This window comes from Ranitomeya imitator, chromosome 4 (genome assembly GCF_032444005.1).
Source record: "Ranitomeya imitator isolate aRanImi1 chromosome 4, aRanImi1.pri, whole genome shotgun sequence".
Classification (NCBI taxonomy): Eukaryota; Metazoa; Chordata; class Amphibia; order Anura; family Dendrobatidae; genus Ranitomeya; species Ranitomeya imitator.
The window spans coordinates 91,139,879-91,163,012 of NC_091285.1; the positions used below are offsets into that span (position 1 = coordinate 91,139,879).

General features: G+C 40.5%; 4 non-coding genes across 4 annotated transcripts; 1 reads left to right on the forward strand and 3 right to left on the reverse strand.

The window, feature by feature from the left end:
- Nucleotides 1–11,661: 11,661 nt before the first annotated feature.
- TRNAL-UAG (transfer RNA leucine (anticodon UAG)) lies at nucleotides 11,662–11,743 on the reverse strand. The gene has a single exon. It is a non-coding gene; the product is annotated as a tRNA-Leu (tRNA).
- A 402-nt stretch (nucleotides 11,744–12,145) lies between these two features.
- On the reverse strand, nucleotides 12,146–12,227 carry TRNAF-AAA (transfer RNA phenylalanine (anticodon AAA)). The gene has a single exon. It is a non-coding gene; the product is annotated as a tRNA-Phe (tRNA).
- Nucleotides 12,228–12,465: 238 nt separating this feature from the next.
- TRNAL-UAG (transfer RNA leucine (anticodon UAG)) lies at nucleotides 12,466–12,547 on the reverse strand. Its single transcript has one exon. It is a non-coding gene; the product is annotated as a tRNA-Leu (tRNA).
- An 881-nt stretch (nucleotides 12,548–13,428) lies between these two features.
- TRNAL-UAG (transfer RNA leucine (anticodon UAG)) lies at nucleotides 13,429–13,510 on the forward strand. The gene has a single exon. It is a non-coding gene; the product is annotated as a tRNA-Leu (tRNA).
- Nucleotides 13,511–23,134: the final 9,624 nt, after the last annotated feature.

Below are 23,134 nucleotides of genomic sequence, written 5' to 3' on the forward strand. Positions count from 1 at the left end.
CAGGGAGAAGGACTTGGGGATCCTAGTTAATGATAAACTTACCTGGAGCAGCCAGTGCCAGGCAGCAGCTGCCAAGGCAAACAGGATCATGGGGTGCATTAAAAGAGGTCTGGATACACATGATGAGAGCATTATACTGCCTCTGTACAAATCCCTAGTTAGACCGCACATGGAGTACTGTGTCCAGTTTTGGGCACCGGTGCTCAGGAAGGATATAATGGAACTAGAGAGAGTACAAAGGAGGGCAACAAAATTAATAAAGGGGATGGGAGAACTACAATACCCAGATAGATTAGCGAAATTAGGATTATTTAGTCTAGAAAAAAGACGACTGAGGGGCGATCTAATAACCATGTATAAGTATATAAGGGGACAATACAAATATCTCGCTGAGGATCTGTTTATACCAAGGAAGGTGACGGGCACAAGGGGGCATTCTTTGCGTCTGGAGGAGAGAAGGTTTTTCCACCAACATAGAAGAGGATTCTTTACTGTTAGGGCAGTGAGAATCTGGAATTGCTTGCCTGAGGAGGTGGTGATGGCGAACTCAGTCGAGGGGTTCAAGAGAGGCCTGGATGTCTTCCTGGAGCAGAACAATATTGTATCATACAATTATTAGGTTCTGTAGAAGGACGTAGATCTGGGTATTTATTATGATGGAATATAGGCTGAACTGGATGGACAAATGTCTTTTTTCGGCCTTACTAACTATGTTACTATGTTACTATGTTACCAATACTGGAACATTGACTGGAGGCCAGGAACAAAGAACTAGGTGGAGTTAAATAGAGCAGCACCTAACGACCTAACCTTGTCACCTGAGGAAGGAAACTCAGAAGCCGCAGCCCCACTCACATCCACCAGATGAAGCTCATGGACAGAACCAGCCGAAGTACCACTCATGACCACAGGAGGGAGCTTGACCACAGAATTCACAACAGTACCCCCCCTTGAGGAGGGGTCACCGAACCCTCACCAGAGCCCCCAGGCCAACCAGGATGAGCCAAATGAAAGGCACAAACCAGATCGGCAGCATGAACATCAGAGGCAAAGACCCAGGAATTATCTTCCTGACCATAACCCTTCCACTTAACCAGGTACTGGAGTTTCCGTCTCGAAATACGAGAATCCAAAATCTTCTCCACTATATACTCCAACTCCCCTTCAACCAAAACCGGAGCAGGAGGATCAACGGATGGAACCACAGGTGCCACGTATCTCCGCAACAATGACCTATGGAATACATTATGGATGGAAAAAGAAGCTGGAAGGGTCAAACGAAAAGACACAGGATTAAGAACCTCAGAAATCCTATACGGACCAATGAAACGAGGCTTAAACTTAGGAGAGGAAACTTTCATAGGAATATAACGAGACGACAACCAAATCAAATCCCTAACACGAAGTCGGGGACCCACACAGCGCCTGCGGTTAGCGAAACGTTGAGCCTTCTCCTGGAACAATGTCAAATTGTCCACTACATGAGTCCAAATCTGCTGCAACCTATCCACCACAGTATCCACACCAGGACAGTCCGAAGACTCAACCTGCCCTGAAGAGAAACGAGGATGGAAACCAGAATTGCAGAAAAACGGCGAAACCAAAGTAGCCGAGCTGGCCCGATTATTAAGGGCGAACTCAGCCAAAGGCAAAAAGGACACCCAATCATCCTGATCAGCAGAAACAAAACATCTCAGATGTTTCCAAGGTCTGATTGGTTCGTTCAGTTTGGCCATTTGTCTGAGGATGGAAAGCCGAGGAAAAAGACAAATCAATGCCCATCCTAGCACAAAAGGCTCGCCAAAACCTCGAAACAAACTGGGAACCTCTGTCAGAAACGATGTTCTCCGGAATGCCATGTAATCGAACCACATGTTGGAAAAACAATGGCACCAAATCAGAGGAGAAAGGCAATTTAGACAAGGGTACCAAATGGACCATCTTAGAGAAGCGATCACAAACCACCCAAATGACCGACATCTTTTGAGAGACGGGGAGATCCGAAATAAAATCCATAGAGATATGTGTCCAGGGCCTCTTCGGGATCGGCAAGGGCAAAAGCAACCCACTGGCACGAGAACAGCAGGGCTTAGCCCGAGCACAAATCCCACAGGACTGCACAAACGATTGCACATCCAGCGACAGAGACGGCCACCAAAAGGATCTAGCCACCAAATCTCTGGTACCAAAGATTCTAGGATGACCAGCCAACACCGAACAATGAACCTCAGAGATAACTCTACTCGTCCATTTATCAGGGACAAACAGTTTCTCCGCTGGGCAACGGTCAGATCTATTAGCATGAAATTTTTGCAGCACCCGCCGCAAATCAGGGGAGATGGCAGACAAAATTACCCCCTCTTTGAGAATACCCGCCGGCTCAGGCAAACCCGGAGAGTCGGGCACAAAACTCCTAGAAAGGGCATCTGCCTTCACATTCTTAGAGCCCGGAGGGTACGAAACCACAAAGTCAAAACGGGAAAAAACAGCGACCAACGAGCCTGTCTCGGATTCAACCGTTTGGCAGACTCGAGATAAGTCAAGTTCTTGTGATCAGTCAAGACCACCACGCGATGCTTAGCTCCTTCTAGCCAATGACGCCACTCCTCGAATGCCCACTTCATGGCCAGCAACTCTCGATTGCCAACATCATAATTACGCTCAGCAGGCGAAAACTTCCTGGAAAAGAAGGCACATGGTTTCATCACCGAGCCATCAGAACTTCATTGCGACAAAACAGCCCCTGCTCCAATCTCAAAAGCATCAACCTCGACCTGGAACGGGAGCGAAACATCTGGCTGGCACAACACAGGGGCAGAAGAAAAACGACGCTTCAACTCCTGAAAAGCTTCCACAGCAGCAGAAGACCAATTGACCACATCAGCACCCTTCTTGGTTAAATCAGTCAAAGGTTTATCAATACTAGAAAAATTATTGATGAAGCGACGATAAAAATTAGCAAAGCCCAGGAACTTTTGCAGACTCTTCAGAGATGTTGCCTGAGTCCACTCATAAATGGCCTGAACTTTAACAGGGTCCATCTCGATAGTAGAAGGGGAAAAAATGAAACCCAAAAATGAAACCTTTTGAACCCCAAAGAGACACTTTGACCCCTTCACAAACAAAGAATTAGCACGCAGGACCTGGAACACCATTCTAACCTGCTTCACGTGAGACTCCCAATCATCCGAGAAGACCAAAATATCATCCAAGTATACAATCAGGAATTTATCCAGGTACTCTCGGAAGATGTTATGCATAAAGGACTGAAATACTGATGGAGCATTAGAAAGCCCGAATGGTATAACCAGGTACTCAAAATGGCCCTCGGGCGTATTAAATGCTGTTTTCCATTCATCGCCCTGTTTAATACGCACAAGATTATACGCACCTCGAAGATCTATCTTGGTGAACCAACTAGCCCCCTTAATCCGAGCAAACAAATCAGACAGCAGCGGCAAGGGGTACTGAAATTTGACTGTGATTTTATTTATAAGGCGGTAATCAATACAAGGTCTCAGCGAACCATCCTTCTTGGCCACAAAAAAGAACCCTGCTCCCAATGGTAATGACGACGGGCGAATATGACCCTTCTCCAAGGATTCATTTACGTAACTCCGCATAGCGGCGTGCTCAGGCACAGACAAATTAAACAGTCGACCTTTAGGAAACTTACTACCAGGAATCAAATTGATAGCACAATCGCAATCCCTATGCGGAGGTAGGGCACTGGCTTTGGGCTCATCAAATACACCCCGATAATCTGACAAGAACTCTGGGACCTCAGAAGGGGTGGATGACAAAACAGACAGAAACGGAACATCACCATGCACCACCTGACAACCCCAGCTGGACACAGACATAGATTTCGAATCCAATACTGGGTTATGGACTTGTAGCCATGGCAACCCCAACACGACCACATCATGCAGATTATGCAATACCAAAAAGCGAATATCCTCCTGGTGCGCAGGAGCCATGCACATGGTCAGTTGGGTCCAGTACTGAGGCTTATTCTTGGCCAAAGGCGTAGCATCAATTCCTCTCAGTGGAATAGGATACTGCAAGGGCTCCAAGAAAAACCCACAGCGCCTAGCAAACTCCAAGTCCATCAAATTCAGGGCAGCACCTGAATCCACAAATGCCATGACAGAATAGGACGACAAAGAGCAGATCAAAGTAACGGACAAAAGAAATTTCGACTGTACCGTACCAATGGTGGCAGACCTAGCGAACCGCTTAGTGCGCTTAGGACAATCGGAAATAGCATGAGTGGAATCACCACAGTAAAAACACAGCCCATTCCGACGTCTGTGTTCTTGCCGTTCAGCTCTGGTCAAAGTCCTATCACATTGCATAGGCTCAGGTTTATGTTCAGATAATACCGCCAAATGGTGCACAGTTTTACGCTCACGTAAGCGTCAATCGATCTGAATGGCCAAAGACATAGACTCATTCAGACCAGCAGGCATGGGAAATCCCACGATGACAAAAATCCTCGATTTTTCCAAAGCGTTTGATACCGTGCCGCACAAGAGGTTGGTACACAAAATGAGAATGCTTGGTCTGGGGGAAATTGTGTGTAAATGGGTTAGTAACTGGCTTAGTGATAGAAAGCAGAGGGTGATTATAAATGGCATAGTCTCTAACTGGGTCGCTGTGACCAGTGGGGTACCGCAGGGGTCAGTATTGGGACCTGTTCTCTTCAACATATTCATTAATGATCTGGTAGAAGGTTTACACAGTAAAATATCGATATTTGCAGATGATACAAAACTATGTAAAGCAGTTAATACAAGAGAAGATAGTATTCTGCTACAGATGGATCTGGATAAGTTGGAAACTTGGGCTTAAAGGTGGCAGATGAGGTTTAACAATGATAAATGTAAGGTTATACACATGGGAAGAAGGAATCAATGTCACCATTACACACTGAATGGGAAACCACTGGGTAAATCTGACAGGGAGAAGGACTTGGGGATCCTAGTTAATGATAAACTTACCTGGAGCAGCCAGTGCCAGGCAGCAGCTGCCAAGGCAAACAGGATCATGGGGTGCATTAAAAGAGGTCTGGATACACATGATGAGAGCATTATACTGCCTCTGTACAAATCCCTAGTTAGACCGCACATGGAGTACTGTGTCCAGTTTTGGGCACCGGTGCTCAGGAAGGATATAATGGAACTAGAGAGAGTACAAAGGAGGGCAACAAAATTAATAAAGGGGATGGGAGAACTACAATACCCAGATAGATTAGCGAAATTAGGATTATTTAGTCTAGAAAAAAGACGACTGAGGGGCGATCTAATAACCATGTATAAGTATATAAGGGGACAATACAAATATCTCGCTGAGGATCTGTTTATACCAAGGAAGGTGACGGGCACAAGGGGGCATTCTTTGCGTCTGGAGGAGAGAAGGTTTTTCCACCAACATAGAAGAGGATTCTTTACTGTTAGGGCAGTGAGAATCTGGAATTGCTTGCCTGAGGAGGTGGTGATGGCGAACTCAGTCGAGGGGTTCAAGAGAGGCCTGGATGTCTTCCTGGAGCAGAACAATATTGTATCATACAATTATTAGGTTCTGTAGAAGGACGTAGATCTGGGGATTTATTATGATGGAATATTGGCTGAACTGGATGGACAAATGTCTTTTTTCGGCCTTTCTAACTATGTTACTATGTTTGTTACTATGTCTCTAAACATTAGGAAAAACCAATGATTCTATCAACGGTCTTTATCTTAACTGAAAACCGAAAAATCATACAAATACAAAAGAAGATTAGATCACATGCTAATTTGCATGTTAGCAAAATCATAAGAATAAGTACAAAAACATTTCAAGACCTCATAATACTGGCAGCAGTGGGATTAAAGCATATGCTAATTTTGTATGTTAGCATAGTTATAAGAATAAGATTAAAAGGTTTTAAGGAACTCTTACTACTGGCATCAGTGGGATTTGAACCTACAGGTCTGTTGTAAAATGGTTAAGTCTCTAAACAATAGGAAAAACCAATGATTCTATCAACTGTCTTTTCCTAAACAGAAATCCACACACTCATGCAAATACAAAATCATAAAAATTAGATCAAAAGGTTCTGAAGACCTACTGGCAGCAGTGGGATTTGAACCCACGCCTCTGAAGAGACTGGAGCCTTAATCCAGTGCCTTAGACCGCTCGGCCATGCTACATTAAGAAAGCTTCCTTAGAGTAAGTTTAGTGTATTTTTCTACATTTTAACTTCTGCAAGGTGGAAAATGGATAGGTCTCTAAACAAAAAGGAAAAAGCAATGATTCTATCTACTGTCTTTTGCAAAACAGCAAAGCATGCACTCATACAAATACAAAATAATAAAGCACATGCTAATTTTTCTATTAGCAAAATCATAAATATAAGCTAAAAAGTTTCAAAGTCAAAATACACTGGCAGCAGTGGGATTTGAACCCACACCTCCAAACAGACTGGAGCCTAAATCCAGCACCTTAGACCACTCAGCCATGCTACCTTTAACTGCATGATTTTTAAGATTCCTTATCTTAACTGAAAACCGCAAAATTATACAAATACAAAAGAAGATTAAATCACAATTAAATAACCAGGGATTCAAGCTTCAGGAGGCTAATTTGCATATTCCAGGTGCCTTCTGGGAGAAGCGAAGTCTCCCTAAGCTAGAAGATCGTTGGGTACAGCCGGGACCAGCTGCTTCGAAAGCATCACCAAACCAGGGATTCAAGCTTCAGGAGGCTAATTTGCATATTCCAGGTGCCTTCTGGGAGAAGCGAAGTCTCCCTAAGCTAGAAGATCGTTGGGTACAGCCGGGACCAGCTGCTTCGAAAGCATCACCAAACCGCGCGCCGTAATTTTTGCCTGTAGGACATTATTGCAAGAGAGCTTGGCTGAGTAGATTACACAAGAAGGAAAACACACAGCAAGTCAGCAGGATCTAGGAGCAACATGGCAGATGTGACAACCTACATGGTGAGCTGCAGCATGTGCTACATGTTCACAGATCGACCAGAAGAAGAATCCAATTTCACCTGTCAGAAGTGTAGACTAGTGGCCCTTTTAGAAGAAAAGGTGCGGGGTCTGGAAGAAAGAATAGCAACTTTGAAACTCATCAAAGAGAATGAAGACTTTCTAGACAGAACAGAAGCATCTCTACTGGTCACAGAAGGTGCAAAAAGTGTCAGAGAACCTCCAAAAGCAGATGAGTGGAAGCATGTGACCAAAAGAAGCAAGAAGACCATGGAGAAATCACCAACCACACAACTGAAGAACCGATATCAAATCTTTGTAGAGGATGAAGATGGCACACCTAAGAATGAAGCAATACCAGCAAGCAAAAAAGAAAAGGGCACACAGCAACAAGTGACAGCAAAAAGTACAGCCAAGAAGCAACGAAGAGTGGTGGTGGTGGGAGACTCACTACTGAGAGGCACCGAAGCAGCCATCTGCAGACCGGACATAACTGCAAGAGAAGTATGCTGCCTTCCAGGTGCGATGATCAAGGATGTGACCGATAGGATACCAAAGCTCTTCAGCTCCAAGGACGTCCACCCATTTCTTCTGATACATGTTGGCACCAATGACACGGCAAGGAAGGACCTACCGACAATCTGCAAGGACTTTGAAGAGTTGGGGAAGAAAGTAAAGGAACTGGATGCACAGGTAGTTTTTTCTTCTATCCTTCCAGTAGACGGGCATGGCACCAGGAGATGGAACAGGATCCTTGATGCAAACAACTGGCTAAGACGATGGTGCAGACAACAAGGATTTGGATTCCTGGACCACGGTGTGAATTACTGGTATGATGGACTCCTCGCCAGAGACGGACTACACCTCAACAAACCTGGGAAACACACATTCGCCAGAAGACTCGCTACACTCATCAGGAGGGCGTTAAACTAGAAGAAGAGGGGACGGGAAGAAAAACATTAGACTCGAACAAAGACGACCCAGGAAAACATACTCAGAAGGGAGGTAAGAACATTTCTAAAACAATCCACAGTGAGGAGATTGGAACAAAACAAAATCCTCTAAACTGCATGCTCGCAAACGCCAGAAGCCTGACAAACAAGATGGAAGAACTAGAAGCAGAAATATCTACAGGTAACTTTGACATAGTGGGAATAACCGAGACATGGTTAGATGAAAGCTATGACTGGGCAGTTAACTTACAGGGTTACAGTCTGTTTAGAAAGGATCGTAAAAATCGGAGAGGAGGAGGGGTTTGTCTCTATGTAAAGTCTTGTCTAAAGTCCACTTTAAGGGAGGATATTAGCGAAGGGAATGAGGATGTCGAGTCCATATGGGTTGAAATTCATGGAGGGAAAAATGGTAACAAAATTCTCATTGGGGTCTGTTACAAACCCCCAAATATAACAGAAAGCATGGAAAGTCTACTTCTAAAGCAGATAGATGAAGCTGCAACCCATAATGAGGTCCTGGTTATGGGGGACTTTAACTACCCGGATATTAACTGGGAAACAGAAACCTGTGAAACCCATAAAGGCAACAGGTTCCTGCTAATAACCAAGAAAAATTATCTTTCACAATTGGTGCAGAATCCAACCAGAGGAGCAGCACTTTTAGACCTAATACTATCTAATAGACCTGACAGAATAACAAATCTGCAGGTGGTTGGGCATTTAGGAAATAGCGACCACAATATTGTGCAGTTTCACCTGTCTTTCACTAGGGGGACTTGTCAGGGAGTCACAAAAACATTGAACTTTAGGAAGGCAAAGTTTGACCAGCTTAGAGATGCCCTTAATCTGGTAGACTGGGACAATATCCTCAGAAATGAGAATACAGATAATAAATGGGAAATGTTTAAGAACATCCTAAATAGGCAGTGTAAGCGGTTTATACCTTGTGGGAATAAAAGGACTAGAAATAGGAAAAACCCAATGTGGCTAAACAAAGAAGTAAGACAGGCAATTAACAGTAAAAAGAATGCATTTGCACTACTAAAGCAGGATGGCACCATTGAAGCTCTAAAAAACTATAGGGAGAAAAATACTTTATCTAAAAAACTAATTAAAGCTGCCAAAAAGGAAACAGAGAAGCACATTGCTAAGGAGAGTAAAACTAATCCCAAACTGTTCTTCAACTATATCAATAGTAAAAGAATAAAAACTGAAAATGTAGGCCCCTTAAAAAATAGTGAGGAAAGAATGGTTGTAGATGACGAGGAAAAAGCTAACATATTAAACACCTTCTTCTCCACGGTATTCACGGTGGAAAATGAAATGCTAGGTGAAATCCCAAGAAACAATGAAAACCCTATATTAAGGGTCACCAATCTAACCCAAGAAGAGGTGCGAAACCGGCTAAATAAGATTAAAATAGATAAATCTCCGGGTCCGGATGGCATACACCCACGAGTACTAAGAGAACTAAGTAATGTAATAGATAAACCATTATTTCTTATTTTTAGTGACTCTATAGCGACAGGGTCTGTTCCGCAGGACTGGCGCATAGCAAATGTGGTGCCAATATTCAAAAAGGGCTCTAAAAGTGAACCTGGAAATTATAGGCCAGTAAGTCTAACCTCTATTGTTGGTAAAATATTTGAAGGGTTTCTGAGGGATGTTATTCTGGATTATCTCAATGAGAATAACTGTTTAACTCCATATCAGCATGGGTTTATGAGAAATCGCTCCTGTCAAACCAATCTAATCAGTTTTTATGAAGAGGTAAGCTATAGACTGGACCACGGTGAGTCATTGGACGTGGTATATCTCGATTTTTCCAAAGCGTTTGATACCGTGCCGCACAAGAGGTTGGTACACAAAATGAGAATGCTTGGTCTGGGGGAAAATGTGTGTAAATGGGTTAGTAACTGGCTTAGTGATAGAAAGCAGAGGGTGGTTATAAATGGTATAGTCTCTAACTGGGTCGCTGTGACCAGTGGGGTACCGCAGGGGTCAGTATTGGGACCTGTTCTCTTCAACATATTCATTAATGATCTGGTAGAAGGTTTACACAGTAAAATATCGATATTTGCAGATGATACAAAACTATGTAAAGCAGTTAATACAAGAGAAGATAGTATTCTGCTACAGATGGATCTGGATAAGTTGGAAACTTGGGCTGAAAGGTGGCAGATGAGGTTTAACAATGATAAATGTAAGGTTATACACATGGGAAGAGGGAATCAATATCACCATTACACACTGAACGGGAAACCACTGGGTAAATCTGACAGGGAGAAGGACTTGGGGATCCTAGTTAATGATAAACTTACCTGGAGCAGCCAGTGCCAGGCAGCAGCTGCCAAGGCAAACAGGATCATGGGGTGCATTAAAAGAGGTCTGGATACACATGATGAGAGCATTATACTGCCTCTGTACAAATCCCTAGTTAGACCGCACATGGAGTACTGTGTCCAGTTTTGGGCACCGGTGCTCAGGAAGGATATAATGGAACTAGAGAGAGTACAAAGGAGGGCAACAAAATTAATAAAGGGGATGGGAGAACTACAATACCCAGATAGATTAGCGAAATTAGGATTATTTAGTCTAGAAAAAAGACGACTGAGGGGCGATCTAATAACCATGTATAAGTATATAAGGGGACAATACAAATATCTCGCTGAGGATCTGTTTATACCAAGGAAGGTGACGGGCACAAGGGGGCATTCTTTGCGTCTGGAGGAGAGAAGGTTTTTCCACCAACATAGAAGAGGATTCTTTACTGTTAGGGCAGTGAGAATCTGGAATTGCTTGCCTGAGGAGGTGGTGATGGCGAACTCAGTTGAGGGGTTCAAGAGAGGCCTGGATGTCTTCCTGGAGCAGAACAATATTGTATCATACAATTATTAGGTTCTGTAGAAGGACGTAGATCTGGGTATTTATTATGATGGAATATAGGCTGAACTGGATGGACAAATGTCTTTTTTCGGCCTTACTAACTATGTTACTATGTTACTATGTTACATGCTAATTTGCATGTTAGCAAAATCATAAGAATAAGTACAAAAACATTTCAAGACCTCATAATACTGGCAGCAGTGGGATTAAAGCATATGCTAATTTTGTATGTTAGCATAATTATAAGAATAAGATAACAAGGTTTTAAGGAACTCTTACTACTGGCAGCAGTGTGATTTAAACCTACAGGTCTGTTGTAAAATGGTTAAGTCTCTAAACAATAGAAAAAACCAATGATTCTATCAACTGTCTTTTCCTAAACAGAAACCCACACACTCATGCAAATACAAAATCATAAGAATTAGATCACAAGGTTCTGAAGACCTACTGGCAGCAGTGGGATTTGAACCAACATCTCTGAAGAGACTGGAGCCTTAATCCAGCACTTTAGACTGCTCGTCCATGCTATCTTATTATGCTACATTAAAAAAGCTTCCTTAGAGTAAGTTTAGTGTATTTTCCTACATTTTAACTTCTGCAAGGTGGAAAATGGATAGGTCTCTAAACAAAAAGGAAAAAGCAATGATTCTATCTTCTGTCTTTTGCAAAACAGCAAAGCATGCACTCATACAAATACAAAATGATAAAGCACATGCTAATTTTTCTATTAGCAAAATCATAAATTTTGATCAAATATGATCATGTATGTATGTAAATATCAATATGATCAAAATCATAAAGCAAAAAACATAAAAACTAAAAAGTTTCAAAGTCAAAATACACTGGCAGCAGTGGGATTTGAACCCACACCTCCAAAGAGACTGGAGCCTAAATCCAGCACCTTAGACCACTCAGCCATGCTACCTTTAACTGCATGATTTTTAAGATTCCTTATCTTAACTGAAAACCGCAAAATTATACAAATACAAAAGAAGATTAAATCACAAGTTAATTTGCATGTTAGCAAAATCATAAGAATAAGTACAAAAACATTTCAAGACCGCATAATACTGGCAGCAGTGGGATTAAAGCATATGCTAATTTTGTATGTTAGCGTATGTATAAGAATAAGATAAAAAGGTTTTAAGGAACTCTCACTACTGGCAGCAGTGGGATTTAAACCTACAGGTCTGTTTTAAAATGGTTAAGTCTCTAAACAATAGGAAAAAACAATGATTCTATCAACTGTCTTTTCCTAAACAGAAACCCACACACTCATGCAAATACAAAATCATTTGAATTAGATCAAAATGTTCTGAAGACCTACTGGCAGCAGTGGGATTTGAACCCACGCCTCTGAAAAGACTGGAGCTTTAATACAGCACCTTAGACCGCTCGGCCATGCTACCTTAATATACTACATGAAAAAAGCTTCCTTAGAGTAAGTTTAGTGAATTTTCCTACATTTTAACTTCTTCAAGGTGGAAAATGGATAGGTCTCTAAGCAAAAAGGAAAAAGCAATAATTCTATCTACTGTCTTTTGCAAAACAGCAAAGCATGCACTCATATAAATACAAAATAATAAAGCACATGCTAATTTTTCTATTAGCAAAATCATAAATATAAGCTAAAAAGTCAAAATACATTGGCAGCAGTGGGATTTGAACCCACACCTCCAAAGAGACTGGAGCCTAAATCCAGCACCTTTGACCACTCGGCCATGCTACCTTTAACAGCATGATTTTTAAGATTCCTTATCTTAAATGAAAACCGCAAAATTATACAAATACAAAAGAAGATTAAATCACAAGTTAATTTGCATGTTAGCAAAATCATAAGAATAAATACAAAAACATTTCAAGACCGCATAATACTGGCAGCAGTGGGATTAAAGCATATACTAATTTTGTATGTTAGCATAATTATAAGAATAAGATAACAAGGTTTAACATAGCACAATGTTCTAGAATAGTCTGTTTAATCGCCGCATACTCACAGTTCCCCCGAGGGTCTATAGCTCTATAGGCTTCAGCAGCTCCACCCTCTAAGAGCCCCACAAGATGTCGAACTCGCTCCCTTTCCGGGATTTCCATTAATCAACACTGACGCTCATGTAGTATATTAAGGTAGCATGGCCGAGCGGTCTAAGGTGCTGTATTAAAGCTCCAATCTTTTCAGAGGTGTGGGTTCAAATCCCACTGCTGCCAGTAGGTCTTCAAAACCTTTTGATCTAATTCAAATGATTTTGTATTTGCATGAGTGTGTGGGTTTCTGTTTAGGAAAAGACAGTTGATAGAATCATTGTTTTTTCCTATTGTTTAGAGACTTAACCATTTTAAAACAGACCTGTAGGTTTAAATCCCACTGCTGCCAGTAGTGAGAGTTCCTTAAAACCTTTTTATCTTATTCTTATACATACGCTAACATACAAAATTAGCATATGCTTTAATCCCACTGCTGCCAGTATTATGCGGTCTTGAAATGTTTTTGTACTTATTCTTATGATTTTGCTAACATGCAAATTAACTTGTGATTTAATCTTCTTTTGTATTTGTATAATTTTGCGGTTTTCAGTTAAGATAAGGAATCTTAAAAATCATGCAGTTAAAGGTAGCATGGCTGAGTGGTCTAAGGTGCTGGATTTAGGCTCCAGTCTCTTTGGAGGTGTGGGTTCAAATCCCACTGCTGCCAGTGTATTTTGACTTTGAAACTTTTTAGTTTTTATGTTTTTTGCTTTATGATTTTGATCATATTGATATTTACATACATACATGATCATATTTGATCAAAATTTATGATTTTGCTAATAGAAAAATTAGCATGTGCTTTATCATTTTGTATTTGTATGAGTGCATGCTTTGCTGTTTTGCAAAAGACAGAAGATAGAATCATTGCTTTTTCCTTTTTGTTTAGAGACCTATCCATTTTCCACCTTGCAGAAGTTAAAATGTAGGAAAATACACTAAACTTACTCTAAGGAAGCTTTTTTAATGTAGCATAATAAGATAGCATGGACGAGCAGTCTAAAGCGCTGGATTAAGGCTCCAGTCTCTTCAGAGATGTTGGTTCAAATCCCACTGCTGCCAGTAGGTCTTCAGAACCTTGTGATCTAATTCTTATGATTTTGTATTTGCATGAGTGTGTGGGTTTCTGTTTAGGAAAAGACAGTTGATAGAATCATTGGTTTTTTCTATTGTTTAGAGACTTAACCATTTTACAACAGACCTGTAGGTTTAAATCATACTGCTGCCAGTAGTAAGAGTTCCTTAAAACCTTGTTATCTTATTCTTATAATTATGCTAACATACAAAATTAGCATATGCTTTAATCCCACTGCTGCCAGTATTATGAGGTCTTGAAATGTTTTTGTACTTATTCTTATGATTTTGCTAACATGCAAATTAGCATGTGATTTAATCTTCTTTTGTATTTGTATAATTTTGCGGTTTTCAGTTAAGATAAGGAATCTTAAAAATCATGCAGTTAAAGGTAGCATGGCTGAGTGGTCTAAGGTGCTGGATTTAGGCTCCAGTCTGTTTGGAGGTGTGGGTTCAAATCCCACTGCTGCCAGTGTATTTTGACTTTGAAACTTTTTAGCTTATATTTATGATTTTGCTAATAGAAAAATTAGCATGTGCTTTATTATTTTGTATTTGTATGAGTGCATGCTTTGCTGTTTTGCAAAAGACAGTAGATAGAATCATTGCTTTTTCCTTTTTGTTTAGAGACCTATCCATTTTCCACCTTGCAGAAGTTAAAATGTAGAAAAATACACTAAACTTACTCTAAGGAAGCTTTCTTAATGTAGCATGGCCGAGCGGTCTAAGGCACTGGATTAAGGCTCCAGTCTCTTCAGAGGCGTGGGTTCAAATCCCACTGCTGCCAGTAGGTCTTCAGAACCTTTTGATCTAATTTTTATGATTTTGTATTTGCATGAGTGTGTGGATTTCTGTTTAGGAAAAGACAGTTGATAGAATCATTGGTTTTTCCTATTGTTTAGAGACTTAACCATTTTACAACAGACCTGTAGGTTCAAATCCCACTGATGCCAGTAGTAAGAGTTCCTTAAAACCTTTTAATCTTATTCTTATAACTATGCTAACATACAAAATTAGCATATGCTTTAATCCCACTGCTGCCAGTATTATGAGGTCTTGAAATGTTTTTGTACTTATTCTTATGATTTTGCTAACATGCAAATTAGCATGTGATCTAATCTTCTTTTGTATTTGTATGATTTTTCGGTTTTCAGTTAAGATAAAGACCGTTGATAGAATCATTGGTTTTTCCTAATGTTTAGAGACATAGTAACAAACATAGTAACATAGTTAGTAAGGCCGAAAAAAGACATTTGTCCATCCAGTTCAGCCAATATTCCATCATAATAAATCCCCAGATCTACGTCCTTCTACAGAACCTAATAATTGTATGATACAATATTGTTCTGCTCCAGGAAGACATCCAGGCCTCTCTTGAACCCCTCGACTGAGTTCGCCATCACCACCTCCTCAGGCAAGCAATTCCAGATTCTCACTGCCCTAACAGTAAAGAATCCTCTTCTATGTTGGTGGAAAAACCTTCTCTCCTCCAGACGCAAAGAATGCCCCCTTGTGCCCGTCACCTTCCTTGGTATAAACAGATCCTCAGCGAGATATTTGTATTGTCCCCTTATATACTTATACATGGTTATTAGATCGCCCCTCAGTCGTCTTTTTTCTAGACTAAATAATCCTAATTTCGCTAATCTATCTGGGTATTGTAGTTCTCCCATCCCCTTTATTAATTTTGTTGCCCTCCTTTGTACTCTCTCTAGTTCCATTATATCCTTCCTGAGCACCGGTGCCCAAAACTGGACACAGTACTCCATGTGCGGTCTAACTAGGGATTTGTACAGAGGCAGTATAATGCTCTCATCATGTGTATCCAGACCTCTTTTAATGCACCCCATGATCCTGTTTGCCTTGGCAGCTGCTGCCTGGCACTGGCTGCTCCAGGTAAGTTTATCATTAACTAGGATCCCCAAGTCCTTCTCCCTGTCAGATTTACCCAGTGGTTTCCCATTCAGTGTGTAATGGTGACATTGATTCCTTCTTCCCATGTGTATAACCTTACATTTATCATTGTTAAACCTCATCTGCCACCTTTCAGCCCAAGTTTCCAACTTATCCAGATCCATCTGTAGCAGAATACTATCTTCTCTTGTATTAACTGCTTTACATAGTTTTGTATCATCTGCAAATATCAATATTTTACTGTGTAAACCTTCTACCAGATCATTAATGAATATGTTGAAGAGAACAGGTCCCAATACTGACCCCTGCGGTACCCCACTGGTCACAGCGACCGAGTTAGAGACTATGCCATTTATAACCACCCTCTGCTTTCTATCACTAAGCCAGTTACTAACCCATTTACACACAATTTCCCCCAGACCAAGCATTCTCATTTTGTGTACCAACCTCTTGTGCGGCACGGTATCAAACGCTTTGGAAAAATCGAGATATACCACGTCCAATGACTCACCGTGGTCCAGCCTATAGCTTACCTCTTCATAAAAACTGATTAGATTGGTTTGACAGGAGCGATTTCTCATAAACCCATGCTGATATGGAGTTAAACAGTTATTCTCATTGAGATAATCCAGAATAACATCCCTCAGAAACCCTTCAAATATTTTACCAACAATAGAGGTTAGACTTACTGGCCTATAATTTCCAGGTTCACTTTTAGAGCCCTTTTTGAATATTGGCACCACATTTGCTATGCGCCAGTCCTGCGGAACAGACCCTGTCGCTATAGAGTCCCTAAAAATAAGAAATAATGGTTTATCTATTACATTACTTAGTTCTCTTAGTACTCGTGGGTGTATGCCATCCGGACTCGGAGATTTATCTATTTTAATCTTATTTAGCCGGTTTCGCACCTCTTCTTGGGTTAGATTGGTGACCCTTAATATAGGGTTTTCATTGTTTCTTGGGATTTCACCTAGCATTTCATTTTCCACCGTGAATACCGTGGAGAAGAAGGTGTTTAATATGTTAGCTTTTTCCTCGTCATCTACAACCATTCTTTCCTCACTATTTTTTAAGGGGCCTACATTTTCAGTTTTTATTCTTTTACTATTGATATAGTTGAAGAACAGTTTGGGATTAGTTTTACTCTCCTTAGCAATGTGCTTCTCTGTTTCCTTTTTGGCAGCTTTAATTAGTTTTTTAGATAAAGTATTTTTCTCCCTATAGTTTTTTAGAGCTTCAATGGTGCCATCCTGCTTTAGTAGTGCAAATGCTTTCTTTTTACTGTTAATTGCCTGTCTTACTTCTTTGTTTAGCCACATTGGGTTTTTCCTATTTCTAGTCCTTTTATTCCCACAAGGTATAAACCGCTTACACTGCCTATTTAGGATGTTCTTAAACATTTCCCATTTATTATCTGTATTCTTATTTCTGAGGATATTGTCCCAGTCTACCAGATTAAGGGCACCTCTAAGCTGGTCAAACTTTGCCTTCCTAAAGTTCAGTGTTTTTGTGACTCCCTGACAAGTCCCCCTAGTGAAAGACAGGTGAAACTGTACAATATTGTGGTCGCTATTACCTAGATGCCCGACCACCTGCAGATTTGTTATTCTGTCAGGTCTATTAGATAGTATTAGGTCTAAAAGTGCTGCTCCTCTGGTTGGATTCTGCACCAATTGTGAAAGATAATTTTTCTTGGTTATTAGCAGAAACCTGTTGCCTTTATGGGTTTCACAAGTTTCTGTTTCCCAGTTAATATCCGGGTAGTTAAAGTCCCCCATAACCAGGACCTCATTATGGGTTGCAGCTTCATCTATCTGCTTTAGAAGTAGACTTTCCATGCTTTCTGTTATATTTGGGGGTTTGTAACAGACCCCAATGAGAATTTTGTTACCATTTTTCCCTCCATGAATTTCGACCCATATGGACTCGACATCCTCATTTCCTTCGCTAATATCCTCCCTTAAAGTGGACTTTAGACAAGACTTTACATAGAGACAAACCCCTCCTCCTCTCCGATTTTTACGATCCTTTCTAAACAGACTGTAACCCTGTAAGTTAACTGCCCAGTCATAGCTTTCATCTAACCATGTCTCGGTTATTCCCACTATGTCAAAGTTACCTGTAGATATTTCTGCTTCTAGTTCTTCCATCTTGTTTGTCAGGCTTCTGGCGTTTGCGAGCATGCAGTTTAGAGGATTTTGTTTTGTTCCAATCTCCTCGCTGTGGATTGTTTTAGAAATGTTCTTACCTCCCTTCTGAGTATGTTTTCCTGGATCTTCTTTGTTCAAGTCTAATGTTTTTCTTCCCGTCCCCTCTTCTTCTAGTTTAACGCCCTCCTGATGAGTGTAGCGAGTCTTCTGGCGAATGTGTGTTTCCCAGGTTTGTTGAGGTGTAGTCCGTCTCTGGCGAGGAGTCCATCGTCGACATGCCCTTTTTCCAACATGAACTAATTTTAAATGTTGTCAAATGTACGTCACTTACTCTAAGGAAGCCTACTTAATCATGCTGAGTATGACTCAGCAGTACGAGTTCTTGAAAATCTTTTGATCTTATTCTTATAATTATGATAACAGACAAAATTTGCATGTGCTTTCATCCCACTGCTGCCAGTATGATATGTGCTTGAAAATTGTTTTGAACTTACTCTTATGATTTTGCTAACATACAAACTTACATGTTTTTTAATCTTCTTTTGTATTTGCTTAAGTGTTTTCTTTCTGGTTAAGATAAAAACAGTTGATAGAATTATTGTTTTTTCCTAATATTTAGAGACATGTCTGTCATGATATGTACTTTTGCCCTGTCCTGTATTTGAATAATATGCCATTTGATGTATGTAACTGTTCTGTGGTTTCTATTAGCTGTAATTTATGTATTTTCTTGTGCTGGGAGTTCACCTGTAACAATATGTCTCCTTCCCCCAATACTTGCAGCCCTAAGCTATAATGTAATTAAGGTTTGTCAACACCACTAGTGAAGAATAGCCATTCTTCCTCACAGCAGGTGGCTAGTCATATGTACATACTAGATAGACTAAGCGGAGTCGACCAGTCTAGAATCTTCAGGTGGACCCGACCATTGAATAGAAGGTGTGACCCCTACCCCACTTCATGGGCAGATCCCAGGAGCTCAGACAATCCATTCTTATTTTTGAGATCAGATGTGAGTTGATCCTTAAAGGGGAAGGAGTGGGGATTCTTAGCTGAGGCAAGACCCCACGTCCATCTGTGACTGCGGAAGCGAACGGGATGAGACTTGAGCTGAGGACATATCTCGTCGTTCGTGAGATTGTTTTGGGATCCCTTGGACTCATGTGGACTATTGCTTTGTTAGCTGGCACAAGGATTATCGGGAGGTGTCCCCGAATCTGTTCTGTTGGACTCGTGGAAGGACTATTGTTTCGTTTATCGGGTGCGGGATTACTGGAAAGCACCTCCAGATCTGTTTCTTTACTTGGACTTATTGTGGACTTCTGGTGGACTTGAAGGACATTATGGATATTTGATGTTGTATGCTCCCTGCTTTAATAAATCTCATTGGATCATCCCTCGGCCTGTTGTCCCTTCCTGCTCTGCCGTACACCCCGTCACAAACTGGTTGGCAGCAGTGGGATCAGAGCAGAAGGAATGGAGGACAAAGGCCCATCAACATCGGGAACCAGCACCGCAGAGTACAAGAACTGGACTGCGATGAACCTACAAGCAAAGGCCCATGAAGTAGGAGTCCGTTTTAAAGGACTCTCCAAGGAGCAGCTAATTGAGGCTTTGGAAGGAGTTCGCCTGCAAGATGACGCTGAGGAAGGATCCTCACAGCAAACGGAGGAAAGACTGCAGCCGGAGGTAAATACCCAAAAAAGTCAGTGGGTTGTGTGGTACAAGGAGGAGTTGGCATTTCTGGGAGAAGAAACCACCATAGACGATAAGAGGGAGGCCATTCACAGAGCTCAGGAGATGGCATTGCTGGAGCAGATCGCTTTGGAAGCAGCTAGAAGCTCCAGACAGACTGTAACCTCAGCACCCACCATGAGGGAACTCCCCAAAGTGTCCCACAAAGACTTTAAGCCCTTTAATGAGGCTGCAGGCGACATTGAGGGCTTCTTCCAGGACTTTGAGCATCAGTGTTGATTAATGGAAGTCCCGGAAAGGGAGCGAGTTCGACATCTTGTGGGGCTCTTAGAGGGTGGAGCTGCTGAAGCCTATAGAGCTATGGACCCTCGGGGGAACTGTGAGTATGCGGCGATTAAACAGACTATTCTAGAACATTATGCTATGTTCTTCACTTACTCTAAGGAAGCTTTTTGAATGTAGCATGTTAAGGTAGCATGGCTGAGCGGTCTAAGGTGATGGGTTAAGGCTTCAGTGTTTTCGGAGGTGTGGGTTCAAATCCCACTGCTGCCAGTATTATGAGGTCTTCTGAACCTTTTGATCTAATTTTTATGATTTTGTATTTGCATGAGGGTGTGGATTTCTGTTTAGGAAAAGACAGTTGATAGAATCATTGATTTTTCCTATTGTTTAGAGACTTAACCATTTTACAACAGACCTGTAGGTTTTAAATCCCACTGCTGCCAGTAGTAAGAGATCTTTAAAACCTTTTAATCTTATTCTTATAATTATGCTGGCCGAGTGGTCTAAGGTGCTGGATTTAGGCTCCAGTCTCTTCGGAGGCGTGGGTTCAAATGTCTGTGTATTTTGACTTTCAAACTTTTTAGCTTATATTTATGATTTTGCGAATAGAAAAATTAGCATGTGCTTTAATATTTTGTATTTGTATGAGTGCATGCTTTGCTGTTTTGCAAAAGACAGTAGATAGAATCATTGCTTTTTCCTTTTTGTTTAGAGACCTATCCATTTTCCACCTTGCAGAAGTTTAAACTAAACTTGCTCTAAGGAAGCTTTTTTAGTGTAGCATGGTAAGGTAGCATGGCCGAGTGGTCTAAGGCGCTCGATTAAGGCTCCAGTCTCTTCAGAGGCGTGGGTTCAAATCCCACTGCTGCCAGTAGGTCTTCAGAACCTTTTGATCTAATTCTTATGATTTTGTATTTGCATGAATGTGTGGGTTTCTGTTTAGGAATAGACAGTTGATAGAATCATTGGTTTTTCCTATTGTTTAGAGACTTAACCATTTTACAACAGACCTGTAGGTTTAAATCCCACTGCTGCCAGTAGTAAGAGTTCCTTAAAACCTTGTTATCTTATTCTTATAACTATGCTAACATACAAAATTAGCATATGCTTTAATCCCACTGCTGCCAGTATTATGAGATCTTGAAATCTTTTTATACTTATTCTTATGATTTTGCTAACATGCAAATTAGCATGTGATTTAATCTTCTTTTGTATTTGTATAATTTTGCAGTTTTCAGTTAAGATAAGGAATCTTAAAAATCATGCTGTTAGAGGAAGTATGGCTGAGTGGTCTAAGGTTCTGGATTTAGGCTCCAGTCTCTTTGGATGCATGGGTTCAAATGCCAGTTTTTTTTTTACTTTGAAACTTTTTAGCTTATATTTATGATTTTGCTAATAGAAAAATTAGCATGTGCTTTATTATTTTGTATTTGTATTAGTGCATGCTTTGCTGTTTTGCAAAAGACAGAAGATAGAATCATTGCTTTTTCCTTTTTGCTTAGAGACCTATCCATTTTCCACCTTGTAGAAGTTAAAATGTAGGAAAATACACTAAACTTGCTCTAAGGAAGCTTTTTTAATGTAGCATGGTAAGGTAGCATGGCCGAGTGGTCTAAGGTGCTGGATTAAGGCTCCAGTCTCTTCAGAGGCATGGGTTCAAACACCACTGCTGCCAGAACCTTTTGATCTAATTGTTATTATTTTGTATTTGCATGAGTGGATTTGGATTTGGATTTCTGTTTAGGAAAAGACAGTTGATAGAATCATTGGTTTCTCCTATTGTTTAGAGACTTAACCATTTTACAACAGACCTGTAGGTTTAAATCCCACTGCTGCCTGTAGTAAGAGTTCCTTAAAACCTTGTTATCTTATTCTTATAATTATGCTAACATACAAAATTAGCATATGCTTTAATCCCACTGCTGCCAGTATTATGAGGTCTTGAAATGTTTTTGTACTTATTTTTATGATTTTGCTAACATGCAAATTAGCATGTGAATTAATCTTCTTTTGAATTTGTATAATTTTGCGGTTTTCAGTTAAGATAAGGAATCTTAAAATTCATTCTGTTAAAGGTAGCATGGCCGAGTGGTCTAAGCTGCTGGATTTAGACTCCAGTCTCTTTGGAGGTGTGGGTTCAAATCCCACTGCTGCCTTTGGTTTTTGACTTTGAAACTTTTTAGCTTATATTTATGATTTTACTAATAGAAAAATTAGCATGTGCTGTATTATTTTGTATTTGTATGAGTGCATGCTTTGCTGTTTTGCAAAAGACAGTAGATAGAATCATTGCTTTTTCCTTTTTGCTTAGAGACCTATCCATTTTCCACCTTGTAGAAGTTGAAATGTAGGAAAATACACTAAACTTGCTCTAAGGAAGCTTTTTTAATTCAGCATGTTAAGGTAGCATGGCCGAGCGGTCTAAGGCGCTGGATTAAGGCTCCAGTCTCTTCTGAGGCGTGGGTTCAAATCTCACTGCTGCCAGTAGGTCTTCAGAACCTTTTGATCTAATTGTTATTATTTTGTATTTGCATGAATGTGTGGGTTTCTGTTTAGGAATAGACAGTTGATAGAATCATTGGTTTTTCCTATTGTTTAGAGACAACCATTTTACAACAGACCTGTAGGTTTAAATCCCACTGCTGCCAGTAGTAAGAGTTCCTTAAAACCTTGTTATCTTATTCTAATAATTATGCTAACATACAAAATTACCATATGCTTTAATCCCACTGCTGCCAGTATTATGAGGTCTTGAAATGTTTTTGTACTTATTCTTAGGATTTTGCTAACATGCACATTAGCATGAGATTTAATCTTCTTTTGTATTTGTATGATTTTTCGGTTTTCAGTTAAGATAAAGACCGTTGATAGAATCATTGGTTTTTCCTAATGTTTAGAGACATGCCCTTTTTCCAACATGCACTAATTTTAAATGTTGTCAAATGTACTTCATTTACTCTAAGGAAGCCTATACTTAATCATGCTGAGTATGACTCAGCAGTATGAGTTCTTGAAAATCTTTTGATCTTATTCTTATAATTATGATAACAGACAAAATTTGCATGTGCTTTCATCCCACTGCTGCCAGTATGATATGTGCTTGAAAATGTTTTGAACTTACTCTTATGATTTTGCTAACATACAAACTTACATGTTTTTTAATCTTGTTTTGT